Raw genomic sequence first — 15345 nt, 5'->3', positions numbered from 1 at the left:
TAACCACCATGAAGGGTGGTGGACCATGCCATCTCAGAAGATGCCACTTCTGTGTATTGATTATGTTGAGTGTAGGCCCTTGAAAAGCAACCGATGCAGAGAGAGGCTTTCTCTAAGTTCTTCTTACCTGCCTAAAGATAGATCCTCCCAGGGCACCTGGGTGGCTGAGCCAGCTAAGCATCTGACTCTTGATTTCAGCTCAGGTCATGATCTCACAATTTGTGACTTCAAGCCCCACATTGGGCTCTGTGCTGACAGTGCGGAGCTTGCTTGGGATTCTCTTTCTCCTTCTCTCTGCCCCTCCCCTGCTCGTGCTATCTCTCTCTCTGTCTCAAAAATAAATAAACTTAAAAAGATAACAATAAATAAAGATAGATCCTTCAAAAGGAGCTCATTTATCATAGATCCCCTCCCTAAAGGTGTCATCAACCAGGGAAAATTGTCTCATTACAGGAAAGGAGGCTAGAAGTCAATACCACACCCAGAAGACAAACTTTGTCTCAAATTATTATACCTGCCATCTATTCTGAAGGCCCAGTAATCTTTCCTAAAAATCATTTTATCTCCTCTAAGAGGCCTGTATTCCCACTTCCCTTTCCCTATTCAGTTGGTATTTAACTCTAAATTCTAAACCACCTCAGTGACCTCCTCTTCTCCTGAGTATCTCCCATGTATACACGAAGTATACATGTTAATAAACTTCTGTGTTTTTTTTCCTCGTTAATCTGTCTTTTATTACAAGGGTCTCAGCTAAGAACTCAGAAGGGTAGAGATAACATTATTTCTCCTCCCCTACAACAACAAAACAAAACAAAATATTGAAATACCAACACAGGCTTTCAGCATACTTCTCTGCCCCTGACTCCAGGTCTAATGTGTGGCGCATTCTCCAGCAGGGGGCGCCTGTCTGCTGCCTCCAAAGGGCCAGCACAGAGCAGCCAATGCCTGGCTCCACCAAGATGAACTCTTCTTACGATTCTACCTAGACACTCAAAGGTAAGTCAGCAGGAATCTGATAGACATGGGATTTCAAGTAGAAAGAAAAGCCCACGCGAAGGCCTAAAGGCAGGCCCACATTCACTTGGGTGGGAAAAGGGACATCAACTTACACGTCTCTGTTCAGTCCTGAGTAAGCTGGACTTATGTTTTCCATACTCCAAAGACACCATTCATACCCTGTGCATGTCACTGGTGGCAGAGTCCCATGTTTGTTCCTCAAGGACAGGGCTAGTTCTGATTCAACTTGTTTCTCAGCAGCCCACTACAGGTGGCCCAACCTAACCCTGACCGGAAGAGTAAGAACTCCCCACATTTCCATGGCAGGTGCTTAGGACAATGGGATCCATGGTAGCAACCTCATTCCTACAGGTTGACCTCATCAGAAGGGTCCCTGTCTCACCACCTCCTACTCTTTTCTGAAGAAAGAGTTAACTCAGAGAGTTGTTTGCTGAGGTTCCTGGCACTAATCAGGCCAACGCATATCTGGAGGCAAATTCCTTGGCTGGGACTTGCCAGGGTCAGTCTGATTTGTTTCTGATAGTGTGAGCAGAACATGATGTATGTGTTCTCTTAAAAAAAAAAAAACAACAACAAATAAAACTGTAGCTACAAGAGTAATTTGTACTCATTGCAGAAAAATTGAAAAATAAAGAAAAAATATAAAGGAAAAAAGAAATACCACCTCCAGTCCCACTACCTAAAGGCAACCTGTTTGTACATTTTGGTAAATTCCTTACAAGTTTTTTTTTTCTATGCATATATGTGTATGTATTTAACATAGTTGAGATCAAAATAACTAAGTTTCATGCTTTACTTTTTCACTTGGTAGTACATTGTAAGCTCTTATTAAAATTTGCTGTAATCATCATTAATATTCCATCTATCCTTCTATCATTTAATTAACCATGTCCCTATAGTGGTGACAGATTTACATCACACTTCAACTGCGAATGTGCAGAAAAACTGTGATTTCTGGATTCTTTAGCTAAGCTAGCCTCCTGTACAACTTCCCACCCACTTATAATAGGGAAAATGAACCATGGGTCTAACTACAGAATAATCTAAGAAATAGTTTAAAAAGCATTTATGGCTTTTATCTTACTACATGATCCCCTTTTGCATGTCAGAAACCTCAAGCTTTCTGTAACAAATTCTGATCCCTGCTTTCCCCTCCTTCTCATGGATGCTGAGCCCCCCAGGGTCTCAGCAGAAAGCAGATGGTTTACTCCATGTGTCACTGAGGAGTTTAATGAAGGGACTATTTACAAAGGTGCCAGCAGGGCTACCGTGACAAGTAAAGGACAAAGTACTCAGGACTAGAGATGTGGGAGGGCATTGCCTATTGCCACCCCTAGTCCTGAAGGAGCAAAACTGTACCCGTGAGGGAGAGACAGTCCAACAGGAATTTAGGTGAAGGAACGCAGCTATTGCCTCCCTGTGGTCTGGTTGAGAGGGAACCAGGGGAGCAATCACTCTGACATGTCTCTACCTGCACTCAGATCTCTTCCCAGTGCCTCCTGTTAGCTGAACTATAAGCTGAACCCTTTGGAGGGTGCTGGCCACCCTAAACTGCTGGAGCTGGATGCTAAAGAAACCATCTGTCCTGCAGGAACTTGATGCTAGAGAAGTCACTTGCATTGCAGGAGCTGGGTACTGGAGAAGTTGTCCATGTTGTAGGAGTCAGGTGCCACGTGCCCTGGGGGCATGTGGGGGGGGGGGCGGGGGGCGGTGTTGCAGAACAGAGCACACCCAAATCAGGAAAAGAAAATTCCTCCCACAATGTCTCTCCCATGCCCTCTACTGACAAAGCTTTACATCAGTCACCTAGCAAAGAAAACATTTTGAGATGGTGTACTGTATTTTTTCAGGGCAGACAATGAAGACTGAATTTGGATCTGAGAGGCAACAGATTGATAATTAGCACAATCACAAGTCTGTATGCCCAGAGAAGGGACTTTGATTGGTTGAGCTGGTGCCACCCTGGATTTATCAGTCACCTGTGCTAAGAATGGAAGGAACCACATTACTATAAAGAGAAGCAGTGAGCATGAAAAGGCAGGTGCAGGAAAGCAAACTGGTCACCAAGCAGCCTCTGCTCTCCCAGGAAAAGAGCACTAAAGAAAGAGTCACTAGAGAAATTGTCTGTCCTATAGATCAGGGACATTTCATCAAGCCTCACCATTACTTGGAAAATACTCCTCAGAACTACACATTTTCTTTTATTCAAACATGCAGCTCACCAAGAAATCTGATTTTTCTTACCATTTACCCCAATATCAGCTGAGGGACAGATTTTTGGGCAGTGGATACACATATTCTGCTGTTTGGAAAGGCATGTCATCTACTGTGATCTAATAGATTGACCTTTGATGGCTATAGAAGCCTTGAGTGGTATCAGTGAAAATTTGTCACCAAGACTCTGTTCTTAGCTGGTGCACTAAGAAAAGCCAGTTTCTGATCTTGAGAAGCTGAGAACCAGGTTTTGGACTTCAGAGACTCAACCAGGGTGTTCTCCTAAAGGACCTGCAGCTTGCACCCCAGACAATTATTGCTGCCAGCACATCCCCCAAGGAAGAACTCTGCAGAACACATAATTAGGCATGGATAAATAATATTCTATAAATGTCTAACCAACAACCATCCTATAGTTGCTGGACTTAACAGGCATTTTTCAGTCTTTCACTGTTAAATATAACACAAAGATGAATGTTTTTGTGATTAGTATCTGTGATTTGTGTTCTTTTTTGCTGCTGTTTTGTTTTTACATTTCAAATGGTTCCATTAGGCTAGATGATCAGAATTGGAAATAAATTGATGTTAATTCACATTCTCCTTTTTGGGGGAGGGGAAGCATTTTATTTGCACTTGAGAACTACTGCCCTATGATTTCAGAAATGTACCAATTACAGTTCCACTTGGGACCATTTCAGGACATCCTGACTCACACAGAACATTATGGTTTAAAGTGTGTGTGTGTGTGTGTGTGTGTGTGTGTGTGTGTGCGCGCGCGCGCGCGCATGCACGTATACATATGAAATCTTGCTTTCTCTACATTTCTTTAGTTAATATTGATGTTAGCTATTCATGTGCACAAAAGGTATTTAGTCCTCTTGCCCTCTTCTGAGAGTCATCTGTTGAGATCCTTCACAATAGAGATGAATTGTGTTTCAATCTCTGGGGAATTTCATGTCCCAGATTCTTCATTCTGTCCTCTTTTGAATGGAAGGGAGTGCTTCTCCTACCTCTAACTCCTTTGGAAATTCCCTTCTAGATTCAAATGTCTTTGGTGTAGGATTGGGCTTGAGTGGCCAAGAGCTTCGATGAGAATGGAAACAAGCGTATGGAAGTCTGAAGCCTGCAAAGCAGATCGAGTTTCAATCCTGGGTGGAGAGTCTTCAAAGGGAAAGAACTGGTCTGTATATAGTTTTCTTTTCACTCCCCATTTTTAAATACCCCAGAGTGACCCTGGGTCTTTTTCTTCTCCTTATTTGACTCAAATTGAGTCTTTAAATAAACTATGCTCCTCTTAGCAGCCTAAGACATATCTAGAGGAAATGTGTCATTGAAAGTGCTATTTTGAAGTCATGTGATAAGTTATCAGAGCCAGAATCTCCTTACCCCCCTCTGAGCTCTATGCCTTCTTTGGCTCCGGTAAGAGAAAAACTTTCTTTTTTTCCCTCTCCTTCTCCTTTTGGCTTCTAAAACTGACACAGGGAACATGGCTTGCCCTGAGAAACTGCATGCAGGTGGTGAGCAGATGGCAAGTGTTAGGCAGTTGTGTGTGTTGAAGTCAGTGTGGCATGTGTGGGAATGCAAGAGGTGACAGTAACTCCTTCATGTGGGGAGTGGGGCTTAACAATGGTAATCAAGGGAGCTTTGGGGAAGAGGGGCCATTGGTGGTCACCTTAAATGATAGACAGAGTTTGGAAAAACAGCAAAGGAACCAGCTAAATTTCTGTTAGTTTCCACTCCTGTTTTACTGATACCACCAGGAATTCTGGTGCTCCATGTTGCTGCCAGGGACAGTCACCCATTCATTCATCATCCCTCCATCCATCCATCCATCCATCGATGTATGCATATATACATACATCTGACATTTTATTTGTCCATTTATTCATCCTTCCAGTGATCCTTCCATCTTTCCATCCATTTTTCCACTATTTACCAAGGCTCTATTCTCTGTTGCATGCTGAAGGCCCAAATATTAATAACACAAGATTCTAGCTTTCAAGGTGCACACAGTCTAGCGGTTAGCTGAACAATTTACGAATAGATAACCATACAGAGCAGTAAGTGTATCCTGTAGGAGTTGGTCTAAAGGATGCCTGTATAAATGTCTCTGTCACCCAAAAGGCCTTACCTGACCACCCAGTCTGAAACAGGTTCTTGTTATTATTATTTTTTATAATATTCTTTATCTTTTCCTTTGGAGCATTTATCACAACTTGTTAGTGTATAGTTAACAGTATGTTGCTTTGCTAAATATCAGAAGCTCCATGGGGGTAGGTAGGTTCTACCTCTACTTTGGTTATTATTGACTATGCAACAAGTGGTCTATGTATGGCATACAGCAAGCCTGCAGTAGACATTCACTGAATGAATTAATAAATAAGTGCTGATCATGCCCACGAAGCATCATTTCTTGTACCAAACCAGTGGTTATCAAAGTATGATCCTTGGACCAGCAGCATCACTTACTGGAAATGAAAATTCTTAAAAAAATTTTTTTAATGTTTATTTATTCTTGAGAGAGAGAGAGACAGAGCACAAGTTGGGGAGGGGCAGAGAGAGAGGGAGACACAGAATCTGAAGCAGGCTCCAGGCTCTGAGCTGTCAGCACAGAGCCCGATGTGGGGCTCGAACCCAGAAACTGTGAGATTGTGACCTGAGCCAAAGTTGGTCACTTAGCAGATTGAGCCACTCAGGTACCCCTGGAAATGAAAATTCTTGACCCCACCTGTTGGTTCATAAACTGGCCCCATACACAGAGGGCAGAGAGGCCAAAGAAACAAGCAGATCACTCCAGATTGTTTGGAGGCAGGTTTAATAAGCAAGGGAACTTACTTAGGAGGCTTGGCTTTTAGGGCCACAAGAGAAATACATGTCTGCACCCACCCACCTAATCTTAAAAGTTCATACAGAGGCATAACCTGGGTTCAGCCTTGTCTTCAGTCCAGGTGATCTCAACACCTTACTCTTTCAAAACTTCATCCTAGGAACAGCTCCCGCTGTGGGAACAGTAGGCAGAGCATACATTCCAAGGACAGGGGAGGGGGTGATGAGCCTCCTGCTGCCCAGGACCTCCTTGAGGGTCAACCAGCAGTCGTGTCTTCTCAATTACCTCCTCCCACATCACCCCAGACCAGAATTAGAATCAGAAACTCTGCAATCAGCAATCCACTTTTTAAAAATCTTCGTGGGTGATTTTGATGCACACTAAAGCTTATGAACGTTGTACTAAATTAATAAATGACAATTCTAGTCTACTTTAGACATCTATAGATTTCAGTGCAGAGACCAGAGTAATTGTGTCTGGATTGGGGAATACTTCATGGAGAAAGTGATGTTTTCAAGCAAGCCTTGAGCTAGATGAGCCAGGAAAAGGCAATTCAGGTGGATTAGCCTGGTGTATAACCAAAGACGTGGATTAGCCCTTATAGGCCTTTGAAGAGACCTATAAGTAGTTCTGCATGGCTGGGGATGGCATGAGATGAGGATGGCGATGTAGGCAGGGGTCTTGAAAGCCCAGTTTGGAGCGAGGAGGTAACACATTCCCCATCTCCCTCCCCTTCCTACAGCTGTCAAGACTGGCCTGAGTCAGACTTCCCTGAACTCACTTCCCACCTCTTCCCGCCTTTCTCTTCCTTCCCTCCTTCCCCTCCTCCCTCTGCTCTCAACTCCTCCCTTCCCCTGGGGGTGAGACCGCCTGGCTCCGGGGCCAACTCCACCCCTCCCCCACCTGGCCAGCCCACTGACGTAAGCTTGGCCAGGCGGGGCATGTCTGGTTTGCAGCTTTGGAGCCTGGCCTGGCTGCCTCCCTCACCGCTCCTGGCTTTGTGGGAAAGCCTGGGATGCTGGTGTGCTCTAGGAGCTTATCTGGGGGTTCCAGGGCTCAAGAGAGTCTCTTCCTCTGGAGACATCTTGCTGTGGGGGAGGGAACAGTAGTGTCAGAGCCTGGGCTTCTCGGGACCCAGGCTTGCGTCATACCACCTCCAGGGGAACTGGCTCTAGGCCCTCTCCTCCCCTAGTGACTCACAGCAGGCCTGGTCTCCAGGGTCCTCAATCCAATTGTGCTTGGAAGTGATGAAGTGTGATAACAGCCCTAACGACAATACGTCCTATGTATCCAGCTCTTAGTGTGTTGGCACTATGAGTCACCTACACCTTGTAACTCTCAACTTTATGCAACCCAATAATATTTTTCAATGCCATTTTTAGCATTCATAGATAATATAGCCAACCTGCATCACAGTTTCATAATATTAAACTAAAAAATGCCTCATAATTTAAAGGTGGAGATAAAAGGTGTTTAGAATACAAGAATATATATTTTTTGCTTGCTTGGGCAGCACATATACTAAAATTGGAACAATACAGACAAGATTAGCATGGCCCCTGTGCAAGGACAACATGCAAATTTGTGATGATAGCACATAGCCTGCTTAGGGTTCCCTCTCTCCCTCTCTCTGTCTCTGTGTCTCTGTCTCTCTGTCTCTCTCTGTCTCTCTCTTTCTCTCTCTCTCAGCCTTCTCCTTCTCAAAATAAATAAACTTTTGGAGCTCCTGGGTGGCTCAGTCGGTTAAGCGTCCGACTCTTGATTTCAGCTCAGGTCATGATCTCACCGTGTGTGAGTTCCAGCCCTATGTCAGGATCTGCACTGACAGTGCAGAGCCTGCTTGGGATTCTCTCTCTCTTTCTCTGTCTCTCTCTCTCTCTCTCTTTGCCCCTCCCTCCCTGCCCCTCTCTCCCAAAATAAAGAAATAAACATTATATGGGGTGCCTGGGTGGCTCAGTCAGTTAAGCGTCTAACTTCAGCTCAGGTCATGATCTCGCCGTCCTTGAGTTCAGGTCCCGAGTCGGGCTCTGTACTGACAGCTCAGAGCCTGGAGCCTGTTTCAGATTCTGTGTCTCCCTCTCTCTCTGCCCCTCCCCCACTCACACTCTGTCTCTGAAAAATGAATAAACCTTTAAAAAATTTTTTTTAAATAAAAAAAGAAATAAACATTATAAACAAATAAACAGACTTAAAAAAAGATTTGTGAGGGGCACCTGGGTGGCTTAGTCAGTTAGGTATCTGACTGACTCATGTCATGATCTCCCAGTTCGCGAGGGCGAGCCCCACATTGGGCTTGCTGCTGTCAGCACAGAACCGGCTTCAGATCCTCTGTTCTCCTCTCTCTCTGCTCCTCTTCCACTTGTGCTCTCTCTCTCAAAAATAAATAAACATTAAAAATAGTTTGTGAAACGTTCAATATGGAAATGCTTGGACAGACCCCGCTGGCAGATATAATGAAGCAGCCATCCCCTGTAAATGGGCAACAACTACAAACGCAGGCTGTTACACCTATGTTACATTATTGGCTCCAACAGCAACCACCAGCACCGTTGCCATTCAATCATGATTTCTGCAATGGTGAACTTCCCTGCTAAAGTTCCAAATAAAACAGAATCCAGTCTTCCCTTGATTGACACAGTGCTCCCCTGTCTTTTGTATGCCCCTCCAGATCCATTCTCCCCCACTTCTCTATCCTGCTGTTGGCCCTGGGAGCCTGACACAACCACCACACTCTTGGCCTCTGATTTCCTGTTGGGTTTGGCCAATGAAAGACAGGAGATGGAATGAGGGAGGGGAAGGAGATTGGGGTTTTTATTTTTCTGCCTACCTCCTATCTATACTTCCATCTTAAAGTCACTGTTGTTCTCAGGGTGGCTACAGAGGGTTGAATGAGGGCCCCCAAAAGCTGTTTGTGGGGCAACCTGATATGGTGGAGGCCAGCAGCACAGGCCGTGAAAGAATTCACCGAAGGCAGAACAAAGGAGAAAGAAGTCTATTGAATAAGTTTCAAGGGAAGCAGCAGGCAGGACAGCAAAGAGGCTGTGGTACGGGGCTGTAGTTAAGGGGGAAGGTGAGGAGGTATGCAAACATACAGAATTGTCCCCTTTTGATACCTGTGCCTGTGTGTAAGTAGTAAGTAGCCCATTGGTCAGCTAGGGCCCCTGGATGTTTTGAAGTCGGTCGCCTACTGGGCCTGTTTGCTTTCAGCCCGGTGGTCACTGTGGGCCCTTTTACCTTACCTTTTTCCATTGCTCAAGCCTGTTGCCTAAAAGTGGCCTCGCCAATGTCCACGTTCTAACTTCTGGAACCTGTGCATGTAACCTTATTTGGAGAGAGGATCTGTGCAGATGTAATTAAGGCTCTTGAGATGTGATTGCCCTAGATCATCTGGATGGACCCTAAATTCAAAGACAAGTGTCTTCAGAAGACACAGAAGAGAAGACACAGAGAAGAGATGGCCATGTAAAGTTGGAAGCAGAGACCGAAGTGATGCAGACAATCAAGGAACACTGGGGGCTCCCAGAAGCTGGAAGAGGCCAGGAAGGATTCTCCTGTGGGGTCTTCGGAGGCACTGTGGCCTTGATGTTGCCTTGATTTCAGACTTTTGACCTTGAGAATGGTAAGAATAAATTTTTGTTGCTTTGAGCCACCAAGGTCGTGGTGATTTGTTGTGGCAGCCTGGGAATCTAATACTGTCAGCAACACTTCTTCCCTGTCAGGTTCCAGTAATCTCGCCCCGCCCCCCGCCTCCCCCTTGGATATATAGCGGTGGTGACAGCTGTGCTGCTGCTGGACCTGGGTGCCCGCCCTGTCCTGTCTGGCTTCCCCACACCTGTCCACACCTTTGCAATTCGTCATTTTGCAAATTAACCCCTCCCTGAATTATCCTCCCGTGAGGGTGCTGATTCCTGTCAAAGTGCTGACAGTGACACAAGGCAAACACATTCCTGGAACACTCAACTGACATTAAAACCATGCAAAAATACTTTGTGGTTCTTTGTAAAACAGCGTTTAGTTCTAGGCTTACATTATTGTAACGTCAGATAAATGAATGTCCAACGGACCATATGAAAGCTTGGCGGACGAGTAACAGCTTGTTACTGTGGAGGAGTGTCCTAAGCATCACAGCACATCTAGCATCTTTAGTTAGAAGGGTTCCACAGTCATTGTTACAACCAAACATGACCTTACAATTTCCAGCTCCCTCCTCCCTCCCAACTCCCTCCCTCTCTCCCTCCCAGAGTGACATCATTCGATGGAGAACCACTGGTTATATAATATTTTTTTAAACCCTACAACCACATTTTAACTAGAAACTGTCTCTACTTTACACATGTGGAAATAGGCTCAAAGAGACAAAGAAACCTGCTTGGGTCTTTGGGGTGGAGGTGTGGGGGTTTCAGACTCAGATATGACTGGATTTAAGGCCTGTGTTCCTAGTCACAAAGCTGTACTGCCCCCTTTGTATTTTGGGTCTTTGTCAGGGTCAAAGGGCAGAGACAGTGCTGGAAGAGGTCAAATGTAACTCATAATAAGGAGGGGTTCCATCAAAGATGTGCCAGTCTGGGAATGGTATGCTACATATAACAATATACAAGTTCAAAATCTCAGTGACTTCACACAGTAAGGATTTATTTATTGCACCTGTAAACTCCAATTCAGATCTTCGTGGTAGGGTGACTCCTGGGCAGCTCTTCTCCAGGCAGTGAAATCAGAGATTTGGCCTTCTTCCATGAGGAAGCTCCCATCTCAGAGCCTTTTGTTTCCAGCCTTATAGAGATAGGAGAGAGGGTGTGGAACATTACCTGGGATATTTTATGGGCAAATGTGGAAATGGCATGCTTTTCTTCTACCTTCCTCCTATTGGCTGAACTCAGTCATATGGTCCATATCTAGATGCCAAGGGGCCTGGGAAATGTAATCTACATCTAGTGAGCATAGCATTGTCTCTGCAGAAGTGTTGTAAAGCTCTTCCAGTCCTTCTATTAAAAGCATAAAGAAGAGAGACTTAAATTCAAGTGTTATCTTTGCTATTGATCTGCCAAATGACCACGTTCATATCCTGTCCCTTTTTAGGGCCTCAGTTTCTTCATTTGTCAGATGGTTTTGGAAGCTCATCCCTCATAGCTGAACGATAGCCAGATGTAAGAGGAGAAGTAGAGTGCTGGTTGGAAGAAATCCTGGAGAGAGCTGCTCCCATCTCCTATCTGACTTTGCCCAACAGATCTCCAGACTCCACTTTCCACCTTCTGCAGCCAGGAAAGCCCAGCAGATTCTCCTGGTCATTGAGGAGGCCTTCTCTGTGAAGTTCAAGTTTCAGTGGTATGTCTGCACATTGGTATTGTTGGGGAAGAGGGGTTTTGGGGAATGAATAAAGTTTTGGAAGCCAGATGCTAGAATCTACCAGAGAACTCTCACAATGGCCATGAAGACCTACCGAGGCCTCAGAGATCCAGGCATTAATCCAAGGAGATGCTGGAGTTGTGGCTGAGGAACTGGGGCTGGTGTGTGGGGAGCCAATGCTCGCTCCAATGGACATCTACTGTTTGGTCTTCCCAAAACCTCTCTTTCAGGAATCAACTCTCCCATACCCAAACTACAAGGTTGCAGTGGGAAATGCCATGTTTCTACAATATGACCCTAGTCCCTGGTCACTTGATTGGTCCAGGGTCAGGCACTTAACCCATACCAGAACAATAATATTTCTGGTTTTTCCAACCAGGGATAGAGATGAGAGAAGAAGAGCTATGTTAACTTCTCTCTAGCTGATGGGTCCAATAACATGTAAGTCTTAAGTTCTTTTGACAGCCATATTTTCTCCCCTGTGTGAAAGTAACAAGCAGGAGAAACTGATCTAATGAGAGAATGAAAGATGAGGAGATTCCCAGTGGCATCTGAGTTTCTGATTCTGCTCCATGGCATATAGTATTTCATTCCTGGGGTCAGTCCTTTGTCTCTGTGGCATGCCCCTGTATCGTTATAATTAAGTTTCCCCTTCTTGATAATGCAAATTTTTGTTATTTATAATCCAAAAAAGCTAAGGAATAATGTGAACTTTCTTACCAGATACATTCATTCATTCAAGTGCATCCTTCTTGTGCCACCTCCATGCTTGGTTACCATGAAGGTGCTGGAAATCCAATGATCAATAGTATAGACATAGTATCTACCCTCAGGGACCTTATACTTGGAGGTGGGAAAACAGGTTAGGGCAGGGCAGACCTGGAACACATACTATACAGGTAAACTCCGGGTTTCTGAGAGCATACAACAAGATTATGAGAGCGTACAAGGTGAGAACTAAAGGAATGCGCAGGAGTTGACTGGAACGAGTTAGGAATTACGATGTAAAGGAGGGAGAGCATCCCGGTCTGGAAGAAGAGCATGAATAATCTACCATGAAGCCAGCATCCTCTACAAAGAAAGCAACATTTCAGTTAAGCGTCCTGGTTTCTCATCTACCCCTACTTTGGGCCCTCTGCTAATACACTGGTAAGAAAACTCTTTCCTTTTGCCCAGAAGCAACCGCCTTGTCTTTTCCAGATTCTTCTATTCCTTATTGAGCGATTACAAAGGGAGAAACACAAAATGCCCCCTCTCATTGATTCCCATTTTGGTAGAGAAAGCTAGATTTCATCCTAATAGCCGCTCTCCTCACCTTCTTTACTACTATGTTAGGGGCAGCAAAGTGGCTGGCTAATAAAACCACATTTCCCAACCTTACTTGTAGAGGGGGATGGCTAAGGAGAGGTCACTGGAAGTGATTGGATAAGGTTTTTAGAAAGCTGTTTAAAGGGGTTAACTTAGCTAGCAAGCACCTCTTTGTCCTTTCCCCCTGTTCTTGCTTATTTGTCCCTGGGACCAGGACTTGATGGATGGAGCTCCAGCAGTCATTTTCATCTCCGAGTTGAAGTCGTGTGCTAAGAATGACAGAGCAGAAGGCAGAATTCCAGTTTTTGAAACTTGTAGAGTCCCCACACCAGCCTGGCCTGCCTGGAGACAGTTTATCATGTAAGAGGAAAATAATCCCCAATCTCATTTAGGCCCAAACTGTTGTTTTGAATTGCTCTTACTAGCGGCTGAACAAAATTCCTCATTGATGAAACCCTAAAGGCCCTCTCATAACTCAGTTTCTTTTCTCTAAATAGTCCCAAGTCATTCATTCAATCATGTATTCATTCACTCACTCAAACACCCTCTGATTGAAGATAACTATCTCATATTCTTGAATCAGATGAGATTATGCGGGTATGAAAGGGTAGTGTAAATACCAAAGCATTCCGTACATATTAAATTTTGCTACCATCATTTTATTAATATTATGATTTGTTGTTACTCAAGTGTCCAATGGAGAAGTTTTAGTATGTGGTATGCAATTTGCTGGAGGAAACTACTGCTGTTAATTGGTGTGAATTGTTGAAATCCAGTGCTATTTGGTATGGAAAAGAAGCAAGGCGTGACCCAGGGCAAGTGCTTCTCAAACTGTAATATGCACAGAGAAAAATTTAGCTATCTTATTCAAATGCAGATTCAGACTCAGAGGGTCTGGGGCAGCTGAGAGTCTGCATTTCTAACAAGCTCTCATAGGTGAGGCTGCTTTGCCCTGGACCTTTGAATAATAGGGACCTAGGAGAGCTTTCCAGGTGCTGGGGAGAGAAATGATGAGAGGGGAGGAAGGCAAGCTGAGAGCAGAGAGAAAAGGAAAGTTATTTAGAGGCTCTATCTCCAAACAGGTTCGTACCAATTAAAAAAAAGCCAGGAACTACACATATAGTATTTCATTGGATTCTTACAACCTTATATAAGAGGAATTCTAATCCTTATTTTACAGTTGAGAAAATAAGTGGAAGCTCAGAAAAGTTAAGGGAAAGTCACACAGCAGGTAAGTGGCAGGGATTGGATCGGGATCCAGGCTTTTCAGAGGCCAGAGCCCATATTTCTTTCTAAGTACCTTGCTAAAATTCTGGGGAAGCTTACTCCTTTCACTGAGTTCTTCCTTCTCACCCAGGAAATGCTAGTCAGGGAAGGAGGAAGAGGCTGCCCAAAGGAACCAAGCTGCTTGGCTCAGCTCTTATCTACATAAAAGCTTTCAGGGGCTAAGCTTTGTTTTCAAGCCATGGGGCCCCAGGGGGTGGGAAGTGGGAGGGGTACAGGTGGGATGTTTACACATTTTATTGGACAATTTCCACTTTGTAAGCCTAGTCTCTTCTCTGGAGGGAGCCATGTTCCAGAGCTGCTGGAACTTGTCCTGGGAAGTGGGAGCCACAGAGGTGAGAGCAAACCCTGCTCTGACTCTGACCTGGGACCCTTGCTCATTCCCTGGGTACTTGAGGCCTGTGAGGGACTCCTGGCTCCCCCTTGGCTAACTGGGAAGTGTAAGTCCCCAGCGGAGACCCTCATTTTATCCCAAGGTAGCAGATATAAATGAGCACATTGTGTCTCTACAAAAGGTAGGCCACTCAGAGCGGAGCCTCTTTGATAGGCTCCCTCTGCCAGTGCTGTGCCTTGGGGCTCTGAAGTAAGAAATCTGAGCCATTTCTGTCTCCAGTTTCCCACATGTGACTAGATTTTGTCCACTTTCACCACCAAGAATATCTGGGGAGGACCCTTGCACGGTAAATCTTTGATTGGGAAAGTGGTTCTATCATTTGAAAGGATGATGTTAAGGAGAGACAGGACTAAGTGACAAACGTACTCAGGGGGTAGTGCAGAGAAACAGCTCCGGGTGCAGGACCAGGAAAAGCCTGGGATCTCAGAGCAGGGTTGACAGGTATGAGGGGAGAAAATCATGGAGGCACATCAGGAATGCCAGTCTGAGTCCTGGTTGCAGAAAAGCATGAAAGAGCTTCCGGGTAAGAAAAGAAACCAGGACCCACGATGTGGTCCCTTCTCTCCAGAGGATAAGCTGTGGTCTGCTTTGATGTTAACTCCACAGGTATGCCAAGGCTATTGGATGTACTGGTTTTACGTCTGGGGTCCAGCTATAGCAGCAACACCATAGGTGGGAAGAGAGGGGACAGAGGGGACAATCTTCTCATTGAAGGATGCCCAGAGGTATCCTAGTGTGGACTGTCTGAAGGGGAAGGACTTGATAACATCTATTCTGGCTGAGCCAAAATCATCCTCTAGCCTTCATTCCCTCAGGAATGTTTTCTGTTCCCAGGATCCCAGTTTCCCCTCCTTTCTGAGACAGGGCCAGCATTTCCAACGCCGTGAAGGATAAATGGGGTGCAACATGGAATGGTGTCGGATATTCCAAATCACCCTCACTCTGGCTGGTCTGGTCC

General features: G+C 45.0%; 1 long non-coding RNA gene and 1 other non-coding gene across 2 annotated transcripts in view; both read left to right on the top strand.

Annotated features, from left to right (window-relative positions):
- LOC123593159 overlaps positions 1–15345 on the top strand; it is a 40474-nt gene that overhangs the window by 10488 nt on the left and 14641 nt on the right. The window contains exons 3-7 of the long non-coding RNA XR_006710156.1: positions 894–996; positions 4271–4411; positions 9316–9677; positions 11135–13069; positions 13890–13940. This is a non-coding gene — a long non-coding RNA (uncharacterized LOC123593159). The remainder of the gene's footprint in view (positions 1–893; positions 997–4270; positions 4412–9315; positions 9678–11134; positions 13070–13889; positions 13941–15345) is intronic.
- LOC123593958 lies at positions 7560–7662 on the top strand. Its single transcript, XR_006710632.1, has one exon. It is a non-coding gene; the product is annotated as a U6 spliceosomal RNA (small nuclear RNA).

Source organism: Leopardus geoffroyi, chromosome D4 (assembly GCF_018350155.1).
Source record: "Leopardus geoffroyi isolate Oge1 chromosome D4, O.geoffroyi_Oge1_pat1.0, whole genome shotgun sequence".
Classification (NCBI taxonomy): domain Eukaryota; kingdom Metazoa; phylum Chordata; class Mammalia; order Carnivora; family Felidae; genus Leopardus; species Leopardus geoffroyi.
Note: the sequence above shows the minus strand (reverse complement) of the source record. Positions and strands in the feature narration are given on the sequence as shown.